This window comes from Cervus canadensis, chromosome 28, assembly GCF_019320065.1.
Source record: "Cervus canadensis isolate Bull #8, Minnesota chromosome 28, ASM1932006v1, whole genome shotgun sequence".
In the NCBI taxonomy this organism is placed as follows: Eukaryota; Metazoa; Chordata; class Mammalia; order Artiodactyla; family Cervidae; genus Cervus; species Cervus canadensis.
Window position 1 is genome coordinate 37,306,372 of NC_057413.1, and position 25,509 is coordinate 37,331,880.

Here is a 25,509-nt window from a genome sequence, read left to right on the forward strand (position 1 = left end):
TTCAACTTAATCTATTGACATGTACCAGGATGTTAAGGAGGGACCTTTCATAAATGTCTCAATCTTATATAGGTGCCCAGGGATTCTCAACAGGAGAGATTTGACACCACCCCCACTCTAAGCAAGAGCAATGTCTGGAGATGTTCTCAGTGATAAGGACGTCTGGGGAGGTGTGTTACTGGCATGCGGTGTGTAGGGACCAGGGATGCTGCGAAGTCCACATCAATGTACAGGACAGCCATCCACAGTAAGGAATCATCTGGTCCAAAATGCGAATGGTGCCAAGGTTGAGAAATCCTCATCAAATTGCTCGCTTCTTGTGCATAATATTAAACTACTAAATAATGACCTTTGCAGTGTTCATTAAAGTTCTCTTTCGCACATTAACACTCATTTATTAACAAAGAAATAAGGTTTTTATTTGTTTGACAGATTAATCTGATGAAAGTTTAGTTCCCTAAGGTTTAGTGAAGTGTAGTTTTCATCTGTTAATTCCAGTCCATGAAGGGACAAACATCCAGTGATCACAGGAAATCACACAGATCATCTGTAATTGTTAAAAACAGTAGGCAACTGCTGACTGTTCATAACAGTCCCAGGCCTCCTAAGCACTCATTTTTAAAATTTTAAAATTTAACTTTTGTGTTCCTAAAACATGTGATGCTACATGTCTATTCCATCTGGAAATCAAAATGCATAAGGTGCTTTAAAAAAAACTCAATTCACTTCTGAGCTTTACCTATGCAAATATATACACTGCAAATATTTTTTAAAAACTCATTCTTGAACTATGTGTAAGCCAAGAAATCACAGAGATAAGAGAGATTATGAAAGTAAAATAAAACGAGGACACATATGAAAAATTAATTATGAAGAAAAAAGCAATTGGAAGTGAGAATAAAAGTGAAACCCTATACAACTAATGAAGAGCAAAACCAGATACGATGCAGATAAAACACACCACAGGAAAAACACAACAGCCATAAGCAGTTAAGTTGAGATATGATGTATTAGAGTTAAGATAAGAAATAAATACCCTTGATTTGTCCTGCTGGAGAGAAGCTATCCTTCAACCATTATCTACAGATCTACTCATTTATTGCCAGGGCTGTTTACATGGGGGGACTTATAAAAGAGCCATCTACAGAAATGTTAATGGGGGAGAGCAGAGCATAAAGAGCTACTTCAACAAAACAGCACCTATAGTTAGTTATAGACTCAAGATAGCAGTTTAACAGTTCAACTGTTAAACAGTCGAAGGGTTATATTCGAGGACAAAATGAATTGGGTATGCCTTTAAACATAGAAAAAATTTAGCATCCTTTAATTAATAACCATTAAAAACTCTTAGAAAGTATATTCTCTTCACATACTATTTCACCTATATTCTTTTCACAGGATAGAGTTAACGAGGAGAGAAAAATAAAATCTCTCCATGATATGAAAGCTGAGGAGACGGCTTGGCTCATCTATTGTTTAAGTGACTGACTCCAGAAAAAGAGGCTTGCAAAACACATGATTCAAATCCAGACCCCCAAACCACCACATACTGCATTTGCTATCAAACCTCAGGGTCACTGTGGGGAGTATAAATTCCAGAAATGAAATCTGTAAACACAAAAGACATAAACAAAGTATAAAAGAATAGATTTCAATGTGTGGGCCACTCTGAACAACAGTTTGGACATTTCAATTATAAAACTAAATATACAACTAACACAAGGCAACAGCTGCCCTGCTAGGGTTGATCCTGAGACGTGGAAACTTACCTTCACACAGAGATTTGGACATGAATGTTTATAGCAGTTTTATTTATAACAGCCCCAAGCTGGAAACAACTCAAACGTCTTTTGCAGTTGGGTATTATACAAACTGTGGTACCCCATATCATGTTCATCAGCTATACAGTGAACTAACTTCTGATGCCTGAACAACCTCAATGAACCTCAAGAGAAGTATGCTGGGTGAAAAAGGCCAAATCCCAAAGATAATGATACGCGTTACAGTTCTGCAAGATATAACCGCTGCCTACAAGGAGGGAAAGTGCATCAAAGATAACAACGAATTTCTCTGTATTATTTCTCTCAACTTCATGTGAATCTACAATTATCTTAAAACAAATTGTACTCACTAGCAATTTCACCTGCCTTGAATAGAAAACAAAATAAAAATATATCACCAAGAGGGTGAAAGCTTGTGCTCAGGGTCACACCACTAGGTTCAAAGCCTGCTTCGCAAATCACAGTCAGTTCCCTACATACGAACTTTTAAGTTGTGAGCTTTCAAAGATGCGAACCTGTGTTCCAGCAACATCAGGCGGAGTGAAACTGCAGCCTGCCCTCTGATTGTGTTAGCTGGGTATCTAGGGTAACTTTGTTTGACTTATGAACAAATTAGACTTGCAAATGGCACTCGGAATGGAACTCACTCTTATGTAGGGGACTTAGCGTGTTGTGAAGTTTGTAGACAAGTGATCTATGTACGCAAGCCTCAGTCTGTGCCTGTTACCAAATGCAAGTTTGTGTTCCTGACCCACAGTGAGGTCAAACAAACTGAAACATCGGAGTTTGGAGAAAGGCGTATTGCAGGGCCCTGAACTGACAATGTGTGGCTCCTGCTCAAAAACCATGAACTCCCTGAAATGCTTCAGCAGAGCATGTTTAAAGGCAGGTGAGGGAGAAACATCCCAAGAAATGTATCACCTGATGCACAATTCTCTGGTTAATGGTGAGGTACCAGCATGGTGTCACAGGGGTTACATTATCAGTCCTCAGGCTCCAATAGGTCTGGGGCTATATACTCCAGGTCATCAATTTATTTCACTTGGTGATGGCTTTTAGCATCTGAAAAACTTGGGAAAATACGAGATGCTGTTATGGTAGGAGTACTTCAGAGAGGTACTAAAGCAGAAGATATGGGGAGGGGTCTGTCCCAGGAAGGCCCTATAGATCCTGCTCAGTTACATGTTCATGACATTAGGTCATTCTAAGAAATAAATGAGGCAAATGCTTGTAAAGTATTTAGCTTTTACCATAATTATTATTATACTACTATTCCTATTTTACATTTTAACAATATGTTACAGTATAATTACTCTAAAGATATAAAACATTTGGTCACAGAAGTCTTTCAGGAGTCAAAGAAAGGCAGAGTCTCTGTCATCCCATCAGCAATGTTAACACTGTTTTGTCAACTGTAGCATTAAGCCAACAGCTAAACCTAGTCTCCATTGTTTACAGTTTCTGATCACAGAAGGATCACTGGAAAGACTTCTGAAATAAGAGGTTGGTGGGAAAATGCTCCAAGGAGAAATTATAAGTTTCATAAATAAGAGATAGTCTGAGGTTATGATTAGCTCATGGGCAAGCAGCTGGCCCCAAATCAGGACTTTGGCGGAAAGAAATCCCAGAGAGATAAGCATTGTCAATGTCCCTGATGTCCTGTTACCAACTTCAGTCTTAGGCTGTTGCTATTCAACCAGTGCAGATGACACCACCCTTATGGCAGAAAGCAAAGAGGAACTAAAGAGCCTCTTGATGAAGGTGAAAGAGGAGAGTGAAAAAGCTGGCCAAAAACTCAACATTCAAAAAACTAAGATCATGGCATCTGGTCCCATCATTTCATGGCAAATAGATGGGGAAACAGTGGAAACTGTGACAGACTTTATTTTCTTGGGTTCCAAAATCACTGCAGATGGTGATTGCAGCCATGAAATTAAAAGACGCTTGCTCCTTGGAAGAAAAACCATGACAAACCTAGACAGTGTATTTTTTTTTGTCATTTTTTTTCCCATTTATTTTTATTAGTTGGAGGCTAATTACTTTACAATATTGTAGTGGTTTTTGCCATACATTGACATGAATCAGCCATGGATTTACATGTATTTCCCATCCCGATCCCCCCTCCCACCTCCCTCTCCACCCGATCCCTCTGGGTCTTCCCAGTGCACCAGCCCCAAGCACTTGTCTCATGCATCCAACCTGGGCTGGTGATCTGTTTCACCCTCGATAATATACATCTACAAGCAATAAATGCTGGCGAGGGTGTGGAGAAAAGGGAACCCTCTTACACTGTTGGTGGGAATGCAAACTAGTACAGCCGCTATGGAGAACAGTGTGGAGATTTCTTAAAAAACTGGAAGTAGAACTGCCATATGACCCAGCAATCCCACTCCTGGGCATACACACTGAGGAAACCAGATCTGAAAGAGACACGTGCACCCCAATATTCATTGCAGCACTGTTTATAATAGCCAGGACATGGAAGCAACCTAGATGCCCATCAGCAGAAGAATGGATAAGGAAGCTGTGGTACATATACACCATGCAATATTACTCAGCCATTAAAAAGAATTCATTTGAATCAGTTCTAATGAGATGGATGAAACTGGAGCCCATTATACAGTGTGAAGTAAGCCAGAAAGATAAAGACCAGTATAGTATACTAATGCATATATATGGAATTTAGAAAGATGGTAATGATAACCCTATATGAAAAACAGAAAAAGAGACACAGGTGTACAGAATAGACAGTGTATTAAAAAACAGAGACATTACTTTACCGACAGAGGTTCATATAGTCAAACCGATGGTTTTTCCAGTAGTCATGTATGGATGTGAGAGTTGGACCATTAAGAAAGCTGAGCATCGAAGAATTGATGCTTTTGAACTGTGGTGTTGGAGAAGACTCTTGAGAGTCCCTTGGACTGCAAGGATATCAAACCAGTTGATCCTAAAGTAAATCAATCCTGAATATTCATTGGAAGGACTGATACTGAAGCTGAAACTCCAATACTTTGGCCATCCGATGCGAAGAGCTGACTCATTGGAAAAGACCCTGATGCTGGGCAAAATTGAAGGTGGGAGAAGGGGACGATAGAGGACGAGATGGTTGGATGGCATCACTGACTCAATGGACATGAGTCTGAGCAAGCTCCGGGAGATGGTGAAGGACAGGAAGCCTGGTGTGCTGCAGTCCATGTAGTTGTAGAGACTCAGACACGACTGAGCAACTGAACAACAACGGTGCTGTCATGGATTCAACTGAGTCCTCCAAGAAAATATGCTCAAGACCTAACCCTCAGTACCAGTAAATGTGATCTCCTTTGGAGACAGGGTATTCTCTGCAAGACACAAGACATAAACAAAAACACAGAATAACTCCAAGAGACTGAAGAGGCAGAGGTCGGAATCCTGGAGACTACTGCCAACACCAGACCTAAGAGAAAGTCACGAACAGATCTTATCCCCTAGAGCTTCCAAGAAAACGGAGTCCCAAGGACACCGTGACATCAGATTGTTAGCCTCTAGAACTGTGAGAGAATGAACTCTATTGTTACAGGCCAAAATGTGTGGCATTTTGTTACAGCAGCCCTAGGAAGCTAACATAAACACACATAAAGGATAGTTTTTATTTGTAAATCTTAAAAATGTCAAATAAAGGAACTTAAAAAAATTAATTTACCCTTCACAAATGATTTCAACTGTTCTTCTAGTGTATGTGTCATTATAAAACAAGTATTCTGACATAACTTCAATGTTAGGCAAATTTCTTTAAGGGACATTTTGTAGTCTTTCAAATATTGAAGGAAAAGATACCTCAAATCACTCGTTTTGGATGGGGGATTGACTCTATGATGAGCATCAAAATATTTGTTTACAGAAGATGAGAAAATGTTTTACAAAGGCTTGTTTCAGAACATCCCTGTATGATAAAATCATAATCTACAGTGGACAAGAGTTGAAAATAACTTATCTCTTTTTTCTTCAAATTTTTCAGTTCAGTTCAGTCGCTCAGTCGTGTCTGACTGTTTGCGACTCTATGGACTGCAGCACGCCAGGCTTCCCTGTCCATCACCAATTCTGCCAATATTATGTTTGACGTTGATTTTAAGAAACTTAAGATGACCATTAAAACATTAAAGAAGCCACTACTAAATTTAAACTTCATTGTGATAATCTGTCAAGGGCAATCAGATACCTAATTGTGGCATCCAAACATACTAAGAGTCTAAGCTGACTTCATAATAACACTTAGGACAAAAGGGCCAACAGTGCAGGTCACAGGTTTCCCCCAAGCAGCCAAGGAATTCAAGCTCCTGTGGCACTTGCAGTGTGGGTGCAGGCTTGTCCACAAGCAGATATGCCCGTGTGGCACACGCAGTTAGTGTGGGTGCAAACGCCTCCATCCGTGGTCACCAAGAGAAGCATCCATCTCATCAGAAGCATGAAAGGGACCAAGCTAAGCAGCTGCATCTCACTCTGTAAATTCTGATGAAAGTATCATTGCTCACTACCTAATCATTTCTCAGTTTCCTTAATCTCTTTTAACTGGGGAAGAGCATGACGATCACTTTCACACCAAAATAATCCCAGGGTTTGTTTGCTATTGGTTGCTCTTCAACATACGGGCATCCCCAGTCTAAACTAAAGTTCAAATGTAAGAACATAAAGACCATGAATTTATGTTCATGGCAATAAAACATAGTCATTTATTATATTTGGAAGGATTTATTGAGTAATTCCTGTAGAGAAACGCGTAGGAGAAAGAATAAATACTTTACTGAGAGAACATGTACTTCAGTCAAACCTCAGAGAATTACTCTATGCATGGCTTAAAATGAAAGAGAAATTAAAGCAAATTACTCTTGGACCAATATCTGACCTATTCCTAAATTGTGTTTTATTCTGATATTAGTACACCAAAAGATCCAAGGAATGGAACAAGGTAACCTCAATCGGTTGCATCTTGTGCTAAAAACACTCCATCTCAGCCTGGTCCTGATCAATATGTGTGACAATTATTTGTACCAATAAGTAGAAAAACGTTGATACAGTTTATAGAATTGAACAACATATATGCTAGATGACAGAATCAATATTCAAAATGATCTTACATAGTAAGATAATAAATCAACTAGATAGGATGAAACCCAATACAATAAATTTTAAAGTTTAAGTTTACATTAAAAACTAGTTCAATAAGTACAGGATGGAGGAGGGTAGGGGGAAGATTATGTCATAAAGAATCCTTGAAAAACGGAAGCAGTTCATCCAAAGAGAACACAAAGAGAGGCATATTAGGGTAATCTTTAATTACATGAAATAGGAAAGGAGAATGATTTCAAAGGCAAACGACAAATCAGAGGTTGGCTCAGTGACCCAGAGTGGGAACAGTAGCCTAGGATTTGACTTCTCCTCTGCCACATACTTGTAAGACCTTGGTCATTTCATGACTTCAAACTTCATGTTCCTATACTGATGGCAAAGGGTGTCTATAAAAGCCTTTCTATATATCAGCCTTAAAAATTGCTACAAATGGTGAGGCAGTCATATAGGATGGATTTCATTTAGTAATATCTCCATTTTTTCTTATTTTCTAACTGTGTACTCTCTTTCTGTACGTATTCAGGCAAAGGACACATTTTTGGACAGAGTCCTATAACGTCACAAGTTGGGTTCTGGGGGGACACCGTTTGCGTTAAAATTCTAAGATGATATTTATATTGCCTGCTGAAAAAATCTGGAATAGATACCCACAACTTGCAAAATTTACTTGGAAGCAGGGAGGTGGTTAAGCAAGCATGTCTCACTCAGGTGTGACAAAGACCTGCCTACTAAGTCCTGTCCTGGATTCTCCTGGGTCAGCCTCCACCGTTCAGCTTCATTTTATTGAAGCTGAATAAACAACACGAAACACACCCATTTTCAAATGTAAAACAAAAGAACAAAAAAGCCAAGACAGTCAGGTGTCTCTCGCTTCTGCTGGGATGCCATACGGACAAGAAGCAGGCTACCGAACTACTCAAGAGCAAAATTATAACTTAAGAAAATTCATCCAAAACCAAAAGGAAACATGAACATAAAAATGAGAGTGCTTGATTTTTTAAAAGCTCTTTACACCTTTCTGTATTTGCCAAATGCTTAGTAATGAACTGGGCTTCCCTTGTGGCTCAGTTGGTAAAGAAACCGCCTGCAATGCTGGAGACCTGGGTTTGATCCCTGGGTTGGGAAGATCCCCTGGAGAAGGGAAAGGCTACCCACTCCAGTATTCTGGCCTGGAGAATTCCATAGACTGTAGAGTCCATGGGGTCACAGAATCGGACACGACTGAGCGACTTTCACTTTTTTAGCAATGAATATATGGGATTCCCTGGTGGCCCAGATCGTAAAGAATCTGCCTGCAATGCAAGAGACCAGGTTCAATCTCTGGGTCAGGAAGATCTCTTGGAGAAGGACATGGCTATCCACTCCAGTATCCTTGTTGGAGAATCCCATGGACAAAGGAGCCTGGTGGGCTACAGTCCATGGGGTCGCAAAAAGTTGGACATAACTGAGCAACTAACACACACTTTTACCAATGAATATATACTGTTCATACTGGGGAAGAGGATATTCACACTGTGGGAAAAGAAAGCTGATAAGACAATTATTCCAACAGTTATTTTAAACTTTAGAAAATCCTCTTCTTTCTTCATTCATGTGGTAAGTTGACTGTAATAGATAATTCAAAACACTACATATAAAACAGTCTAATAACTATTACAAAGCAACACATGAACAGGTACAAAAGGTACAGAAAGTAAAGCTACATTGTTACGGGGGCCATAAAGAAAAGACAATGAAAATAACTATATGTGGTTAATGAGATAAGTTGCTCAGGGAGACAGATGTAGTGTCATCCCGGACTCTCAGGGAGTCATGACCACAGCCAGGTAAGGGGCAACCATAGATAGCACTTCTGGCACAGAGCATCTTGTGTGACGCCTCAATTAAAAGCCTTGTTCTCTGCCTCTTTCCTAAGGCTAGGAGCTTGTGATCGAGGAGACTGTATCTGTTTAGCATGCTCATCAGTGCTCAGGATGGACATACCTGTTAAATAGCCAGCTAATCACATATTGCCTTAAAAACTCAAAGTAACAGAATTAGAGTTGATTCAAGCCGTGCTAGTGCCAACGCAGGAGATGTAAAGAGACGTGGGTTCAATCCCTGGGTCAGGAAGATCCCCTGGAGAAGAAAATTGTAACCCACTCCAGTATTCTTGCCTGGAGAATCCCATGGACAGAGGAGCCTGGCGGGCTACAGTCAATGGGGTCACAAAGAGTCAGACAGGACTGAAGTGACTTAGCACACATGCAAAGCACAATAGGCCCCAAAATACTGAAGCATAACTTTTTAAAAAATTATAAAATCTCTGCAGAACATTTGGGCTTCCCAGGTGTGTGCATGAAGTGTGAAAGTTGCTCAGTTGTGTCCAACTCTTTGAGACCCCATGGCCTATACAGCCCATGGAATTCTACAGGGCAGAATACTGGAGTGGGTAGCCTTTCCCTTCGCCAGGGGATCTTCCCGACCCAGGGATCAAACCCAGGTCTCCAGCATTGCAGAAGAATTCTTTACCAGCTGAACCACAAGGGAAGCCCAAGAATACTGGAGAGGGGCTTCCCAAGTGCCTAGTGGTAAAGAATCTGCCTATGATGCAGGAGAGGCAAGTTCGATCCCTGGGTCAGGAAGATCCTCCATGGGAGGGCACGGAAACAATTCCCGTATTCTTGCTGGGATAATCCCATAGATAGAGGAGCCTGGCTAGCTCCAGTCCATGGGGTTGCGAAGAGTCAGACATGACTGAAGTGACTAAGCCCTCACGCATGCATGTGCAGAACTTGAAAGGTGTAAGCACCTATTTGTTTCTGCTAAGTGGAGCTTAGTTTTTTGGTAATACAAATTATTACCCTTTTGTAAAGCACATTTAAGAGAATAATCAGAACTCCAATGAGTACTGTAAAAGTCCTTAGATAAAGTCCACATTCTCTATCAAAAAAAAAAATTTAATGTCAAATGAGCACTTTATCAGAAGTATGGAGATGTTATTGTGTCACTTGGAGATTCTCCCTAAAATTTTTATTTTAAAATGTTTAATTATGTTAAAGTCATTCTGAAAAAGTGACTTCTCTGCACTTCATCTTAGCGAAATAAAGTTCTAAGTCTTGCATTTTTCAACAGAAATAGTGATGCAAATTAGCTGTAAAGCATGACTCATGTCCCTGTGTCATTAATGACAGTTCTATTATTAAACAGATTTATTTCAGCAGGAAGAAAGGATTCATTGGGTGCTTAAATGAATTATGATGATAGACATTTGGTATATCGTTAACATGAAGCTGGAGTAACTATGTATTCCTGAGCAGCCCTGAGAAGCTTAAAGTCTATATTTCTTTTTACAACTTGATAAAACACCACACAGTGAAGCTGCAGTTTATCCCATAAGTCACCCTGATACAAACCCAGATTATGGTTTCAAGAAGTATGTAAATCTCTCTGTTCTAAAGGCAGGCGAAACTTGCAATAGGACCGGCATCTCCTTTTACCTTGAGAACTGCTAGACTATTAGGGGAAGTGATTTTTATAGTGACAGTTGTTAGAGCCAACGATATCGAAAAACCACAGCTGAGATATTCTCCATGCTGGGTTCCAGGACAGCAGCTGAGAATTACCTTCAAATGTCATCAAGGCCCATTTCCCTATTTCTAGGCTTGAACTTGGGAGCTACACTCACCTCCATCCTCAACTGTCTCTGTCAACACTCTCCCCAGGAACCTTACAGGCGGATGCACCCTGTGTCCACAGACAACAGGCAAACCCCCAGACCTGACTGCTCCCTTAGGCTCCAGATCCACACAGTCAATTGGTTCCGATATCTTCCCTGGGTACCTTTCTTTCTTTACCGTTAACATTACCAGTTCACGCCCATCTTAGGATCTTGACACTAGTTGTTCATCTACCTGGAACATCCCTCCTTTTCACTCCTTTCTTATATGTCACCATCTTACAGAAGTCTTCCAGACTGCTGATTAAAAACAAAACAGAACAAAACACCCTGTCTGCCATGCTTAATTCTCTTACCTGGCTTTATTTAACCTATATCACTTATCATGCTATAAAATAGCAAAGGTATTTACTTACTTGTCACAGCCTGTATCCCCCTCACTAGAATGGAAACCCCTCAAAGGCCACCAAACAGTATTCTAATTTACCAGCGCCCTTACATACCAGTTAGTACATATCCCCACTGTCTTGGACAGGCCTCATGTCTCATGTTCTCCTCTTGTGTTTTATTCTCTCTATGTAATCACAAAGGAGAAATATCTAAGGATCCATCTCTATGCCTCCATCCATCCATCCATCCATCCATCTGCTCACCTCTTTGCCTTGCCTTCCCTCTCACTTCACAACACCCATCTACAGTTCCCTGATCCCACAGAAAGTGGGGTTCAGGATCTTTCAACCTCAGTTTCTGAACTTTAGCAGAATTTATAACAAAGACTTGATATATTTAGCCCAGGGCACTGCAGGCAACAAGGGCCACCTGGAGAGGAAGGTTGAACATGTATTAAATGCATTCCTGGCCCACCTTTTGAGTCTATTTAAGGTAGTAAAAGGTCAACCATGGTTCACGTTGACATTTACAGAAGAACAGGTGCTGTAGGAAAACATAATAATTCTGTGCTCCAATGTGAACTATAAAAGTGACTTTCCAAATACATTAGTAAAAACAATGTACTTTAGGAAAAAAACGGAAGCTTCTAAATACAATGCCTTGAGAAAATATATTTTGTGAAGGTATGTTGGGAACAGCCATTGAAATTCAAGGTGTTATAAATATTTAGCAACAAAAATATAATCTTGGACTGTTAGAAAGTAACCATTTAAAACCATGCGAAGATGCTGTGGATACTGTACAAACTGACACACATTTATTTCATTAAAATGCTAAAAAATGGTAATAATATATCTAGCTCAGAAAAATATTAGTTTAAATTTGTGTAAAGAGCCATAAAAAAAAATCAGAACATCTAAAACAATACCAACATCTAGCAGTATTTTATTTGTCTTTTCCTTCAGGAGTCACTTTTAATCAAGTCTTCCTAGATATCACAGTTGAAATAGAGTATGCCTCTTTTATTTCCTCCCAAAAATTCCTCCCTGCCCCAAAAAAATGTGACTGGAAAGAGTCCATGCTAAGTCAGCGCTTTTATTATTTTATCAATAAGTTTCTTCACTACTCCTTTAGCTTGTTTATAAAACACATGCACACGAAGAAATCAGTCAATGAGGTCTAAATAAACACATTTCTTAAATGTGTTAAATGCAGCTGGAATGTATAATGGACCCTAGGTCTTAAGGATTTCATAGGAACAGTAGCCTCGGTTCCCTGTGACCTCTCTGCATAACTGTAGGAGGGTGTAACAAAAGGCAATACCGACAACAAGGCACATCTCTAAGTGGAAAGAGCTTAGCCCTGCTCTGAAGGTGTGTTATCATCGGTTACATTATCAAAAGCTATCTTCTGTTTGCTTCAGGGGTGTGTGTGTGCGCGTGTGTGTATTAGCTGCTCAGTCGTGTCCGACCCTTTGCAGCCCTATGGACTGTAGCCCGCCAGGCTCCTCTGCCCATGGATTCTCCAGGCAAGAATACTGGAGTGGGTAGCCATTCTCTTCTCCAGGGGATCTTCCTGACCCAGGGATCGAACCCAGGTCTCCTGCGTTGCAGGCAGATTCTTTACTATCTGAGCCACCAGGCAAGCCCTCAGTTGTAACCGTCCTTTATACAAATGAATAAAGTCATTCATGTCTCTGCAAAGGGCATGATTTTGTTCCTTTTTTGGCTGAGTAATATTCCACTGTATATATGTACCACACCTTCTTTATCCATTCCTCTGTCTATGGACATCTATGCTGCTTCCATGTCCTGGCTATTGTAAATAGTGCTGCAAGGAACACTGAGGTGCATGCATCTTTTGGAATTATGGTTTTATCCAAGTATAGGATGGACACAAAGGGGTGGGGGGGAAGGAGGGGTGGGATAAATTGGGAGACTGGAAATTGACATAAACACACTACTATGAATAAAATAGATAACCAATGAGTACCGTGTATAGCACAGGGGTGGGGAAAAAAGAAGGTACAATATGTTTGCAGGACATATGTTAAGTTAACCTGAAAAATGCATTTCAATATACATTAGATGCTGACAAATACTGTTTGATTCCAGTTATATACCAGATAACTAGAACAGTCAAATTTACAGAGTCAGAAAGTACACCAGTAGATGTCAGGGGATGAGGAATGAGGGGAGGAAGGGGGATGGGGAATGGGCAGTTAGTGTTTAATGGGGACAGAGTCTCAGTTTAAAAGGTGAAAAACTCATGACATGGATGATGGTGAGAACTGCAGCCAACAATATGAGTACCCTGAGGGCCACTGAACTCTACAGCTAAAGATGGCTAAACCAGCATGCTTTACATTATGTGACTTTTACCATAATAAAAAACATTAAACATAAAAGTCATTCATATGAAATGTAAACAAAATAAACTGTTTGGGTCTCCCTCAAACAATGTTATTATTATGCAATGATATTAAAATCAAAGATAACAATTTGTTTCTTTAACTCGAATAATTAATGATTTTATCAAGTCACTTATTCCACATGTGATATCTCACTCAGGATAGTCAAGGGTTCTTGTGCCAAATTTCTGAGGAATAGTATTCAGGATCCAATGGCTTTTGAAGAGAGTTTATGCTCTTTTCCATTTAGGTTTCTTGTCCTAACTCTACTATGTACAAGATGTAAACTGCTACACGGGAGTAAATCTACTCTATAAACACAACACAGAATGTAAAATAGTGTGAATACATTGTCTTAATAATAGGGCTCTGAATGAGGCCTTTGAGGATATACCAGCTGCGACTGATTTTTCAGGATGAAAATCAGGACTTTAGATACGAATGTACAAGAAGTGGCCAACTGCACAAACAAACGCTTTTGTAACAAAGCAATGTTCCTGTCACTTTCAATGTCTAGAGGCTGATGCTTCTTGCCTGGCATTAACAGACATGGAAATTGTAGACATAGGGTATACTTTTCATTTTCTTTTGTATCATTTTCCTGCTGAGATTCTTTTAAAATAAAGATTCAATTATATGTATAAGTGGTTCCCTCCTTAGTTCTTTTGCCCTGTGAACTTTTCTGCATTAGACACTAACAATCAAAGTAACTCTTCTGTGACAAATCCAGTCTTTAATCCATCCATTAACAAATATTTCAATTTCCTGCCCAGTAAGGCTGTCAGCATGCCAATATGCAATTTCAATAACACTGTTACCCTCTTTTTACTGTCTTATTTGCACTCTATTTGAATATTTTATTCCACGTTGAACTCATTTTATAAGTTTATGAAAAACAGAAAAATGAAAGTCTCCATGGTAGTGACAAAATGCTTATCTAATAAGTGGAATACAATCAAGGCAAAGATGGAATTATTAGATATGCAAATGAGGTAAATCTTTAGTTTTAACCAGATGATCATTGTACATCCGTTCCACTGGGAAGAAAAAGAACAAAAATTTTAAATGCATAAAAATGCTGTAAATGTATTACTAAACATTGTATTTGATAAGTGTAACTGGAAATTTTTTATAACATATTTTGGCTGTTAGAGAATAAAACATCCCTTGTAATTTATATTTTTAATATAATTTTATTTTACAGAGTCTTAGAAACATATAATACGCCAAAGTAGAAACTTGAAATGATGGAGAAAGATGACAGATGGAAATGAAGAAAGATTTTTTAAAAAACAGATGAACAAAAAACATTATTTTATTGAACCCTCAAATAAAAGTGATCATACAATATTTCAGAGCAGAATGACACACACCAGTGATCAAGTATTCAAGCCCTCATGGCATCACTGAAAAACTTGAGAGGCTGAGAGAATTTAAACACTCTGTTCAAAATCACCACTAATTCAGGTCTGATAATGTCCAAGTTCACAAGTTATTAGTGAGCATATACAGTATCTGCTGGGGTCTTCAGAGAGCATGAAGAGAATACTAACAAACAGAAGCAGGGATTGGGCGTGCAGAGCAGAGCAAAGATGAAAGGTGAGGTGACAAAAGAAGAGGAGAGGAAGGAAAGAGAGGAGTAAAAAAAGAAAGAGAAGACCGAGGCAAAGAAAGAATGGGGCAAGAAGGAACAGCCAGGGGCAAGGAGAGGTCAGAAAGGCTAAGACAGGACCAAAACATTAAAGGGCAGTAAGAAAAAGCAAAGGAACGGCTGAGACTGAAAGAAAAAATAAAAAATTAAAAAGGAAATTATTGGGGAACACTGTCAACAGTAACTTACTTTAAAAACACCTTAACTTTATTTTGCTTTTCTCAAACAATTCAGGAGTTACATTTATTTGAGAAAGATGTAGATTAAAAAAAAAAATCAATCAGGAAACAGCTGTTGAATGAGTCAGATGAGACTAAGCATTTAGAGGAACTCGCTGTTTACAGTGAAGCCATCATCATTGTGCATGTATATAGATGACAGGCAGACACCCCACGGTGAGCAATTCTATCATGGCCATTGAGGTGGAAGATGCCACATCTTAGTGCTCTGGAAACTGCCTTTTCTTCCCCAAGTGAGTAATGCTTATACAATCTGAGAAGCAATGTAATGATAAATAGAGATCTAAAACTCTCTGAAATGAAAGCTGGATAACAGAAGTAGAAATAACGAGGTTCCAGTGACACTCTGGGGAGACCTTAGCTAACGCTATTTTATTGAACCCTCAAATAAGAGTGATCACACAGAATTTCAGAGTAGAATGACACACACCAGTGATCAAGTATTCAAGCCCTTCATGGCATCACTGAAAAACTTGAGAGGCCGAGAGAATTTAAATCCTCTGGCCAAAATCACCACTAACTCAGGTCTGATAGTGTCCAAGTTCACAAATTATTAGTGAGCATATACAGTATCTGCTGGGGTCTTCAGAGAGCATGAAGGGAATTCTAAGTAAAGGAACCTTATCCATTAATATCTGTTTGTACTTATTATTAGGTTCTTAATAATGAACTTCCTGAGAGCCAAGAACAATGCTAACCCCATATTCCCAGAGTAGAACACATTGGTGAGGGCATCATAGTCAATATGTGTATGTTTAATGAATGGATAGTAAACAAGCCTAAAGAGGAACTAAAGAGCCTTCTGATGAGGGTGAAAGAGGAGAGTGAAATGTTGGCTTGAAACTCAACATTAAAAGAAACTGAGATCATGGCATCCAGTCCCATCACTTTATGGCAAAGAGAAGGAGAAATACTGGAACCAGTGGCAGATTTTCTTTTCTTGAGCTCCAAAATCACTGCAGATGGTGACTACAGCCATGAAATTAAAAGACGCTTGCTCCCTGAAAGAAAAGTTATGACCAACCTAGACAGCATATTAAAAAACAGAGACATCACTTTGCCTTCAAAGGTCTGTATAGTCAAAGTTATGGTTTTTCCAGTAGTCATGTATGGTTGTGAGAGTTGGACCATAAAAAGGCTGAGCACCAAAGAACTGATACTTTTGAACTGTGGTGTTGAAGAAGACTCTTGAGACTCCCTTGAACTGCAAAGGGATCAAAGCAGTCAATTCTAAAGGAACTCAACCCTGAATATCTATTGGCAGGACAGATGCTGAAGCTGAAGCTCCAATACTTTGGCCACTTTATGTGAAGAGCTGACTCACTGGAAAAGACCCTGATGCTGGGAAAGTTTGAAGGCAAAAGGAGAAGGGGGTGGCAAAGGATGAGCTGGTGGGATAGCATCACTGGACATGAATTTGAGCTAACTCAAGAGAGAGAGGAGGTCAGGTGTGCTACGGTCTATGGGGTCATAAAGAGCCGAACAGAACTTAGAAACTGAACATCAGGGGCACGGAAGCACAAAGTGATAGCCTTACACATCATGACTGTGTAACTTTCATATTAAATTATTTACAACAGGCTGCTCAGACTTCCCTGGTGGCCCCGTGGTTAAGAATCCACTTTGTTGTTCAGGGACACGAGTTTGATGCCCGGTCAGAGGACTAAGATCGCACATGCCACAGAGCAACTAAGCCCTTGCATGGAAATTAGTGAGCTGGTGCCCCACAACCAGAGAGTCTGTACACATCAACAAAGGATCTCACAGGATGCAACAAGGATCCTGCGTGCTACAACTGAGTCCCACAGCAGCCAAAGAAAGGACGCTATTGAAAAAAATGCAAATATAGGCTGCTGCCAGTAACATGGAGGTTGCACCAGACCCTGCGCCAGTCCTCGAGAGACTGCCCACCACCACCGTACCTTCCCCAAGGATGGGCTCAGCCTACAAATTATTTGACACATAGCTCAGAAGATAAATGGCCTGTGCCTCTAGGGGACATCTGGCCTCACTCTTAAGGACAGTGTGAAAAATAAAACACAAACTGGGTAGTAATTAGATGTCCCCTGAGGAAAAGCTTCCTTGTATTAGCCATGATCATGTGACTCAAGCAAGTCCCAAAGTAGACGTGTCCAGCGGGTGAATATCCCTTATTTCTGGATCATCTCTCCAGCCCAGGCTCACCTTCCTCACAGCATCACAGCGGCTCAAAACATCGTTTGCCTCCCTCAACCCCTGTCCCTAACCTGTTACATACGCTAGCCTCTCAACTCCTCAAAAACCCTCCTTTCCTAATGGAAGTTAACTGGCTCCCATTCAAATTCAGCTCCACGCATCCCCTTTCCACTAGAGCCCCCCATTCCCCACCTCCAGGATCAGTCACCCAGAGTACTCATCTCCCAACAGGCAGATGTCAATCCCCTCTGGAGCCCAGCTCTACTTTGCAGGCTGGTAGGAAGCAAGAGGCACCTGTAGGCCCCAGCATGTTTGCTCAGAGAAGTGTTGGTGGATTTAATTCTTGATGGGGCGTGGGTGATATCTATATAAATTTTAACCCATGGTATCCTTAAAGTCCATCATTTAGAACTGTGTTCCCATGGTGGTGGCAGTGGGGTGGGGGGGTGGGCATTGTGATCGATTTTCAATAAATTCACCAACAAAGTCCGAAAATACCTCTCACTTCCAAGTTAGAAATAATTAAACGATCAAAAGTATATTTAAAACACTGTGTTTCACAGACTCTGTGAAACTGTAAAACATCCCTGGAACACTTACATTTGGCAAGTTACAGAGGGAGAGACATGAACTTACCTAACTAGCTACACAAGCACAACTTGTAACTTCACAATAATTAGTTAAATTAAGCTAAGTGTGGGGCCTTTTCTAAAGGTCTCCTCCCACCAGATTTATATTATAGAAGAGGCCTGATTTACTGGAATCACATTTTCACCACAAGGTTCTCCAAACTTGAAGGCTCCTTCCTTTCCCAGCTTGGAAACCCAGCCGTGTGATGCAACTGGACGGGAAGCAGGAGGCGAGTTCTTGCAGGGTGACTAAGTCACCATCAAGAAAAGCTCTACCACAAACTGTAAGGAGTATGGGAGCAGGAGGGGATATAATAGAAAGAATAATAAATTAACTAACCCATCCCAAAGAGTTTAGTCAGTTATGGTTAAAGCAACCTCCAAAGAGTGATCACAAAAAACATCACTGAGTCAGCAGCTAGAGGTGTGGTTTGTCTTCCTGTGTGCAATCCCTTTCAGCAGTTGTTCAATGGGTGATGCTTCCCACAATACATTCTGAGCATCTGGGGTCTAGAATGTGCCAACTTGAAGGGCAGGATCCACCCAGCCCCTCAGGCAGGCTCTGCTGGGTGCAGCCAGCATCCTTCACAGGTGTGCACACCACGTGCGCTGTAAACTCAAAAGCAAGGGACGCAATTTTGACTGGAGGGTGTGTGGGGGCCTATGTCACTCCGGAAACAGTAGGAAGACAGGGAGAAATCAAACAAAACCAAGGACTCAGCCCACCCCTACCCGATCTGGTTTCACACCACTCCCCCTTCTTTGGTTATTCTGGAAGACCAAAAAGACCAGCTTTCTCTTTCCTCACTGTTTCCTATCCTATTTCTTGTCAAGTCTGATTCAGCGCCAATCATGGATTTCCCCCGGGGCTCTGCCTGTGTTGGGGATGAGACAGGAGACAGGGGAGGTGCCTGGCCCTAACCTGGCAGAAAAATCCCCAGGGGACTCTGGAAAGGAGCAGTGGGACATGCAGCCTTGTCTTGACTCCTGGCCACCAGCGCGATCTTTTCTACTCCTCTGGCCTCCTTGGCTCTTGAAGTGAAGTGAAGTGAAAGTCGCTCAGTCATGTCCGACTCTTTGCGACCCTGTGGACTATACAGTCCATGGAATTCTCCAGGCCAGAATACTGGAGTGGGTAGCCTTTCCCTTCTCCAAGGGATCTTCCCCACCCAGGGATCGAACCCAGGGTCTCCCACATTGCCGGCAGATTCTTAACCAGCTGAGCAACCAGGGAAGCCCTAAACCCTTAGCTCTTAACTCCACCACATAACCGCATCCCTCTGGGCACAGTCCCCAGGCAGGCCTGTGCTCCCGGACCGCCAGCCTCTTCCCTATAAAGCACTGTTGTCTCTTCACTCACCGTAATTCCGACGACTGACACACACACGTTACCTGCCTCCTCACCATCCCCACCCCCCATGGAGGTGATCATTCTCCCAACAGGAGACAAAGAACAGGCCTAACGTCTCCATGCGACTCGCCAGCAGTAATCGCCTCTCCTCTGGAGTCCACCAGCACCCGCAGCAGCGGTTCTCAGACTCTGATAGGAAGCAGAACGACCCGGCGAGCTTGTCAAGGTCACAGACACAGGGGCCGGGAAACGAAAAGTTTCTAAAGTCTGGACCCCTCTGAGAGCAGAAGCGGGAACCACACAAATGGGAGAGGGTGTCCGGGCAAACTTGGATTTTCCTTTTTGAGCTCGGTTCCCGACGCGGGATCTGAAGTACACCCACCGGCGGTGCGGCCGCGCCTCCCGCTCACGCGCCCCTCCGGGACCCTCTGCGACCCCCGGCGCCGCGGACCCCGGCGCCGCGAGGAAACGGGATCCAAAACCCATCGCAGGCGGCGCGGGTCCCTAGGGAGGCCGAACGCGGCCGGCCGGAGACGGAACTTTGCAAACTTCCTAACCCGCGCGCCCAGAAAAGCAGAGAAAGCCGAGGACCCAACTCTGCACGCCCGCGACCGTCCGGTCCGGCGCGCGCGCCCTCCCCTCCCGGCCGCCTGCGGTGCCAGCGGTCCCCGCCCCCGTCGTCGCCCCGCACCCTCCAGGGAGGCTCAGGAGCAGGGACCCCACTCACCGCCGGGAGCGCCCCGCGCCGTGCACCGCCGCGCCCTCGCCGAAGGTTCGCGTCCCAGGAGGCCGAGGGCGCAGGAGGCGGGGAGTCACCTGCGCGTCGGGCGGCGGAGGGCAGCGCGGGCCCGCCCGGGCCGCGCCTCCCGGGCCCAGGTGCCGCGCCGGCGAGGGCGGGGTGGGGACGGGTTGCAACAGGTCCCGCGCCGGGTCGCACCGCAGCGCGCGCAGCTGGCCAGCCTCCCGGAACCTGTCCGAACTCAGATATCCAGCCCTCGGCCGGCAAAGTAGAAAACCCTCTTTTTCTGTCTGCCCTCGGGGCTACCCAGCCTCAACAGGTCCCGGCATCCGGGCCCGCGTGAGCAGACCCCCCGGAGGCCGGCGACGCTCACCTGGCCGGGGGTGCGCGCGTCAGGCGGCGGCCGGCCTCCCTCCCCCGTGCGCTCCAGGATCAGGAATGTGGGGGGCGGCGCGGTGGGAGCCGGGCTGGGACCACCCCCGGGGACCCGGCGGACTCGGCTCCCGGGAGGGAATGCTTATCGGGAGCCGGCCTTGCAGACCCTACCACGCCGCCCGCCGGAGTATGTCCGGGCTTGGAGAAGAGCAGGCAGCAGAAAGGTGTCAGACAAAGTGCTTGCGAAGTCACCTTTTTGGAAGAGAAGAATGTTAAATATTTCAGAGATGTGGGACTGTCTTTGGATTGTCCTGGCTACTGACTTGGAATGAAAGGAAGACCTGAGCGAAAAGCAGGTCACTCGGTGGGGTGCCATGGAGCAATGCTGTGGACCCAGAGACACTCTCCTGAATATAATTGCAGCAGTTAATAAAACGAATTTCATATTTTCTCGTCTACATCTCAGTAAATCTGTTTCGAGTGTTTCTAATAAGTGTATCATCGCGTTGTCTTCAAGCTCTAGCCATTTGCCATAAGTGTTAAGAATCCAGGCAAGAAGACTGGAGTGGGTTGCTGTTTCCTTCTCAAATATAAGCACCTGAAACTGTGTTAATAAATATATGCTTATCTTATTTTAAAAACAGCAAGAGTATTTAGACTAAACAAATTAAAACGGCCCATGGGAAGTTGAATTTTATTGATATGCATTCATACATAAAGCAAGTGAAATCGCAAAGAAGGATATCTACTAAGATGTTAATTATTCAAAACAATAAAAGAGAGGAAACTTTAAGTAGAGAGGAAGAATCTATTAAAGGCCTTTTACTGAAGGCTTTCCGTCTTTAATGGGTTGAGAGACTGTATCAAGTTGACATGACACCTTAAGGAGCCTGCAAGCTAGATGAGATGGGAGACATGTACAGCAAACAGAACTAGCATGAGCCAGTGAGAGGAACTTTAAGTGGAAAGCTCCGGGTGCTTTCCAGGCAAGAGGAACAAATGATTAACTGCTTAGATCATTGGGGAATGCAAGCAGAATTTCACAGAAATGTTGGAGTTTGAATTGAGTCCTGACTGATAAGCAAACTCGACAGAAGATGGAAGCTGACATCCAACTAGATGCTGAGATCACAGAGGAAAGGTTAGAGGTGAGAAAGCAAAAGTGAGTTCTGGGGCCCTGCACAGAAGTGGCGCACACGGCCATGGTTGCGGCAGGCCTGCGCTGGAAGGTAAGTTTAGGAGTAAAGTTACAGATATTTCCTCACCTGCAGAATGAGATCATGGTTATTTACTGCCTAGGATTGCTGTAAGAATTATGAATTAGGAATAGTACTTGTAAAGTCCTTATCTAGGCACTGATGTGTGGTAATAAGTGGCCACTATTGTTATACTTGGGCTTCCCTGGAGGCTCAGAGGTTAAAGCATCTGACTGCAATGCGGGAGACCTGGGTTCGATCCCTGGGTTGGGAAGATGACCCAGAGAAAGAAACGGCAACCCACTCCAGTATTCTTTCCTGGAGAATCCCATGGATGGAGGATCCTGGTGGGCTACAGTCCATGGGGTCCCAAAGAGTTGGCCACGACTGAGCGACTTCGCTTTCACTTTCATTGTTATACTTGGGCTTAGATTGTGAAGATTCCTGATTGTAAAGCTGCAAAGCAGAGACCTGGTATCTACTGATGGTGAAATAATGACTAATCTCATAGTTGTTTCCCATCTAGATGAATTCTAGAGTGTAAGAAAGAGCAGTTGGGCCAGCTGTGGTCTAAAAAGGGTGGCAGGGTGGCAGCAGTGACAACAGAAAGAAGACCAATCTGACAACCATTGAGGCTGAAAAGCAGTATCATGTGGGGTCAGAGTGGATGTGGAAGTTCAAAGGAATGAAATAAGAAATAACCAGAGTAGCTAAAAGTTATCAGTATGGAAAAGGAAAGAAATAAACTAGCTCTGTATGTGAAAAGTAGGTCTTCCTACTTTTGAAAAACAGGGTCATGTGAAATTTATTTCTGAGATGATGGGGACCTCTCTAAATCTATAAACATTGTGAAAAGGAAACAGCAGAGGATAGAAAGAACAGTGGTAAGGAACAAGATCCAGGTACTGCGGCAAAGAACACATAAACCTCAGTCTTTCCCTGGAAAACTGTGCTTAGTATGTTCATACATTTAGTTTTTTAACAGTAGCATAGATTGAAACCAGGAACTAAAAGTAGAATTTTACAAATAATTTTATACTTAAGAAATAACAAACAAGATGAATGAGAAGATGGTATTTATGACTAAGAGGCTCCGAAGACAATATTTATTGATTAGTGAGTCCATCTTTACCCCATTCCACAAAATTTAGGCTGAGGTCCTAGAACAAAATAGTGGCAATGTCAAATTTCATTCAACAGAGCTTGATCTATCTCCCATATTGAGTTCACATACACAAGGCATTTCAAAACAGTATGAAGTATTTTTTCTGACCCTCAAAGTATTTATAATTTCATTGAGAATACAAACTATAATGAAATAGAATAACAGAGTAACATATAGATGCACAAAAGTATACATAAAAATAAGAGAGAGAAATCATAGAAGAGAAAAAACAACTAAAGTTTATTGGAAAATCAGAAAATTTATATTCTCAGTGACTATTTTTTTCTGTTTATTTTGCTTTTAACAAAACTGTGTTCCTTCAAAGTGTCTTAGAAAAATGATACGAAGCAATTTCAATGAATTACTATATTTCAGCCATTATTTATAGATTAAAGGAGCACTAAGCTTCTGGTCTTTTCAAGAGCTTTAAAATAAACATTTTAGTGCACTTCAAGGCAATGCCTTCCAGGCAGATAAAGCCATTGATACAGAAAGAATGTCACATCTAACAATAAAAAACTAGTTGTGCTTATCAATAACATTTTCCCATAGTACTTTTGGGAAAATTAAGAAGGAAAATTCCTATCAGTGTTGGGCAAAAAGTACTGTTGGGTGAATAATCACATGAGTTTAATTGTCCTATGACATTTCATGTATGACTAGTGTGGAAATCATTGAAATGAACATTTTATCTATGTTCCACATTTAATTTGTTTCATCACGTAAGTGTCATTAACTCAACACATATTTATTGAGAACTTTCTGTAGGAAAGGCATCATACCAGACACTAGTTAGGGCAGAGGGTGGAAAGTTAATTAGGCATAGTAGGTATGCCTAGAAATCAGCTGTTTATCTAAATCTTTGATGTGTATGTGTCTGTGTCTGTGTATGTTCATGTGTGCGTAAAGATGGAAAAATTTTAAATACAATTTAAAGTCCAAAAAGATGCTGTGATTCTTTGTGAAAAGAGGTATGGAAAAATGCAGTTATATATAAGTAGGTGCATATGTAGATTAATCATAGTTTTTCTGTTTTGTTTCCACCACTAAATTCTTTTAGAAGGATGGGAAATGTCAAGTATTATTGTACTTTGTACTTCCTCCATTCCTTGAAATTGTGGTGTATTACTGTGTAATTATTTTTTTCATCTAGAAGTAAGTATAAAAGGTTAGATAATTGTAATAAATTATTTTAGGAAGTGAGGTAAAGAGAAACAAAATGGTAGTTAAAATGCAGAAAAGCATCCTCTTATATTTTAAAATAGCCCATTAGGTCCTACCTTCTCACAAATGCATTTTCTCTTCAATTTGGGCAGAACAAATAGCCTGCTTACATTTTTTATGACCTCCACACATAACTTTAAAAATCTTACCAGTATTTACTAGTAAAATACATAATCATGCAATGAAATAGAGGGACAGAACATGTAGTGATGCTAACAGAAGATATTTAATGAAATGTACTGATTATTGTGCTTACTTTTTTTTTTTTTTCAATTTTCATTAGTGGAAAACACTATCTGCAAAGATGTATGAAAATTGTCCAGTTTAAATATCTTTTAAAAGGCTTCACTTGTGAAATGTCATTAGCTATTTTATCATTCTTATGGATGAATATGAGTCTCCTAAGGCAGTTTAGAGTGGCAATATGCAGCAGCCACCATCACCAGTGTTATTAACATAATCACTAACATTCATCACTCTCCTATGTTGTATGAATTATTTAGGGACACATCAGTAGTGATCGTTCTAGGTGTTCTCAAGGTCATTCATACCTGGAGTGGATTTCACAGAGGGCAGTTGAGGTCTGAGGTATAACTTGTACTTTTGCAGTTAAAGCAATGAGGGGGTGGGGAGTGTGAAAACAGTAGTAAACTGCCAATCCTACTGCCTTTTCTGGAAGGTCTAATTTGGGACTGTCTGCAATCCTATATCCCTGTCTCCCAGACATACCACTTTATTTGCCCTTCATCCCTTCGCCCATCTGCCCTGTGGATCTCTATCCTGTGATGCCCGCCCCCTCTCCTGCGTTCCCTTCTGCCTCTCTGCAGGCTTGCTATTGCTCACCACCCATCCCTATTCTTACAGTGTCTAATTCTAGCTTTGACTAGTGTGGGCTTCTTAAAATTCAAAAGCCTTCATCTCTTTACTACTTCTCTGCCAAAAGTGTGCGACCTTATACAATAAGTCTCCTACATATGAAGCTTAAAGCTGCGAATTTTCACAGATGCTGTAAGATTGAGTGGAAGGCAGCGTGCCCTCTGCCTCCAATTGCCAACAGTCCTTCAGCTCCAAGATCTCCCACCTCCCCTCCCTCCTCCAGTAACTCTTCCTGCCTGTTCATTCAACGCCAGCCCTTGTATGCCAGCTGTTGGGCTACTCTGCTATGTACTATAAGATTAAAAATGTTTTTTTCACTTTTGTGTTAGTTTTTATGTATTACTTATGTGAAAAGTATTATAAACCTATTACAGTGCAGTACTATGTAGCCAACTGTACTCACTGGGTACCTGGCTAACTTTGTTGGACTTAATGAACAAATTGGACTTACAAAAGCAGTCTCAGGATGGAACTGGTTTTTATGTAGGGGACTTGCTGTAACATTCTTTTATTTTTCTACTATCCACAATGTTGCAATAAACGT

General features: G+C 41.7%; 1 protein-coding gene across 2 annotated transcripts in view; it reads right to left on the reverse strand.

Annotated features, from left to right (window-relative positions):
• Window positions 1-20,236, reverse strand: part of FAM83B (family with sequence similarity 83 member B) — a 100,036-nt gene extending 79,800 nt beyond the window's left edge. The window contains exon 1 of one of the 2 annotated variants that reach the window (XM_043450852.1): window positions 20,118-20,236. The gene's annotated coding sequence lies outside the window, so the exon portion shown is untranslated. Of the gene's footprint in view, window positions 1-2,702; window positions 2,833-20,117 lie in introns of those variants that run through there. The other variant, XM_043450853.1, reaches the window with a different exon arrangement.
• Between the last annotated feature and the right edge of the window lie 5,273 nt (window positions 20,237-25,509).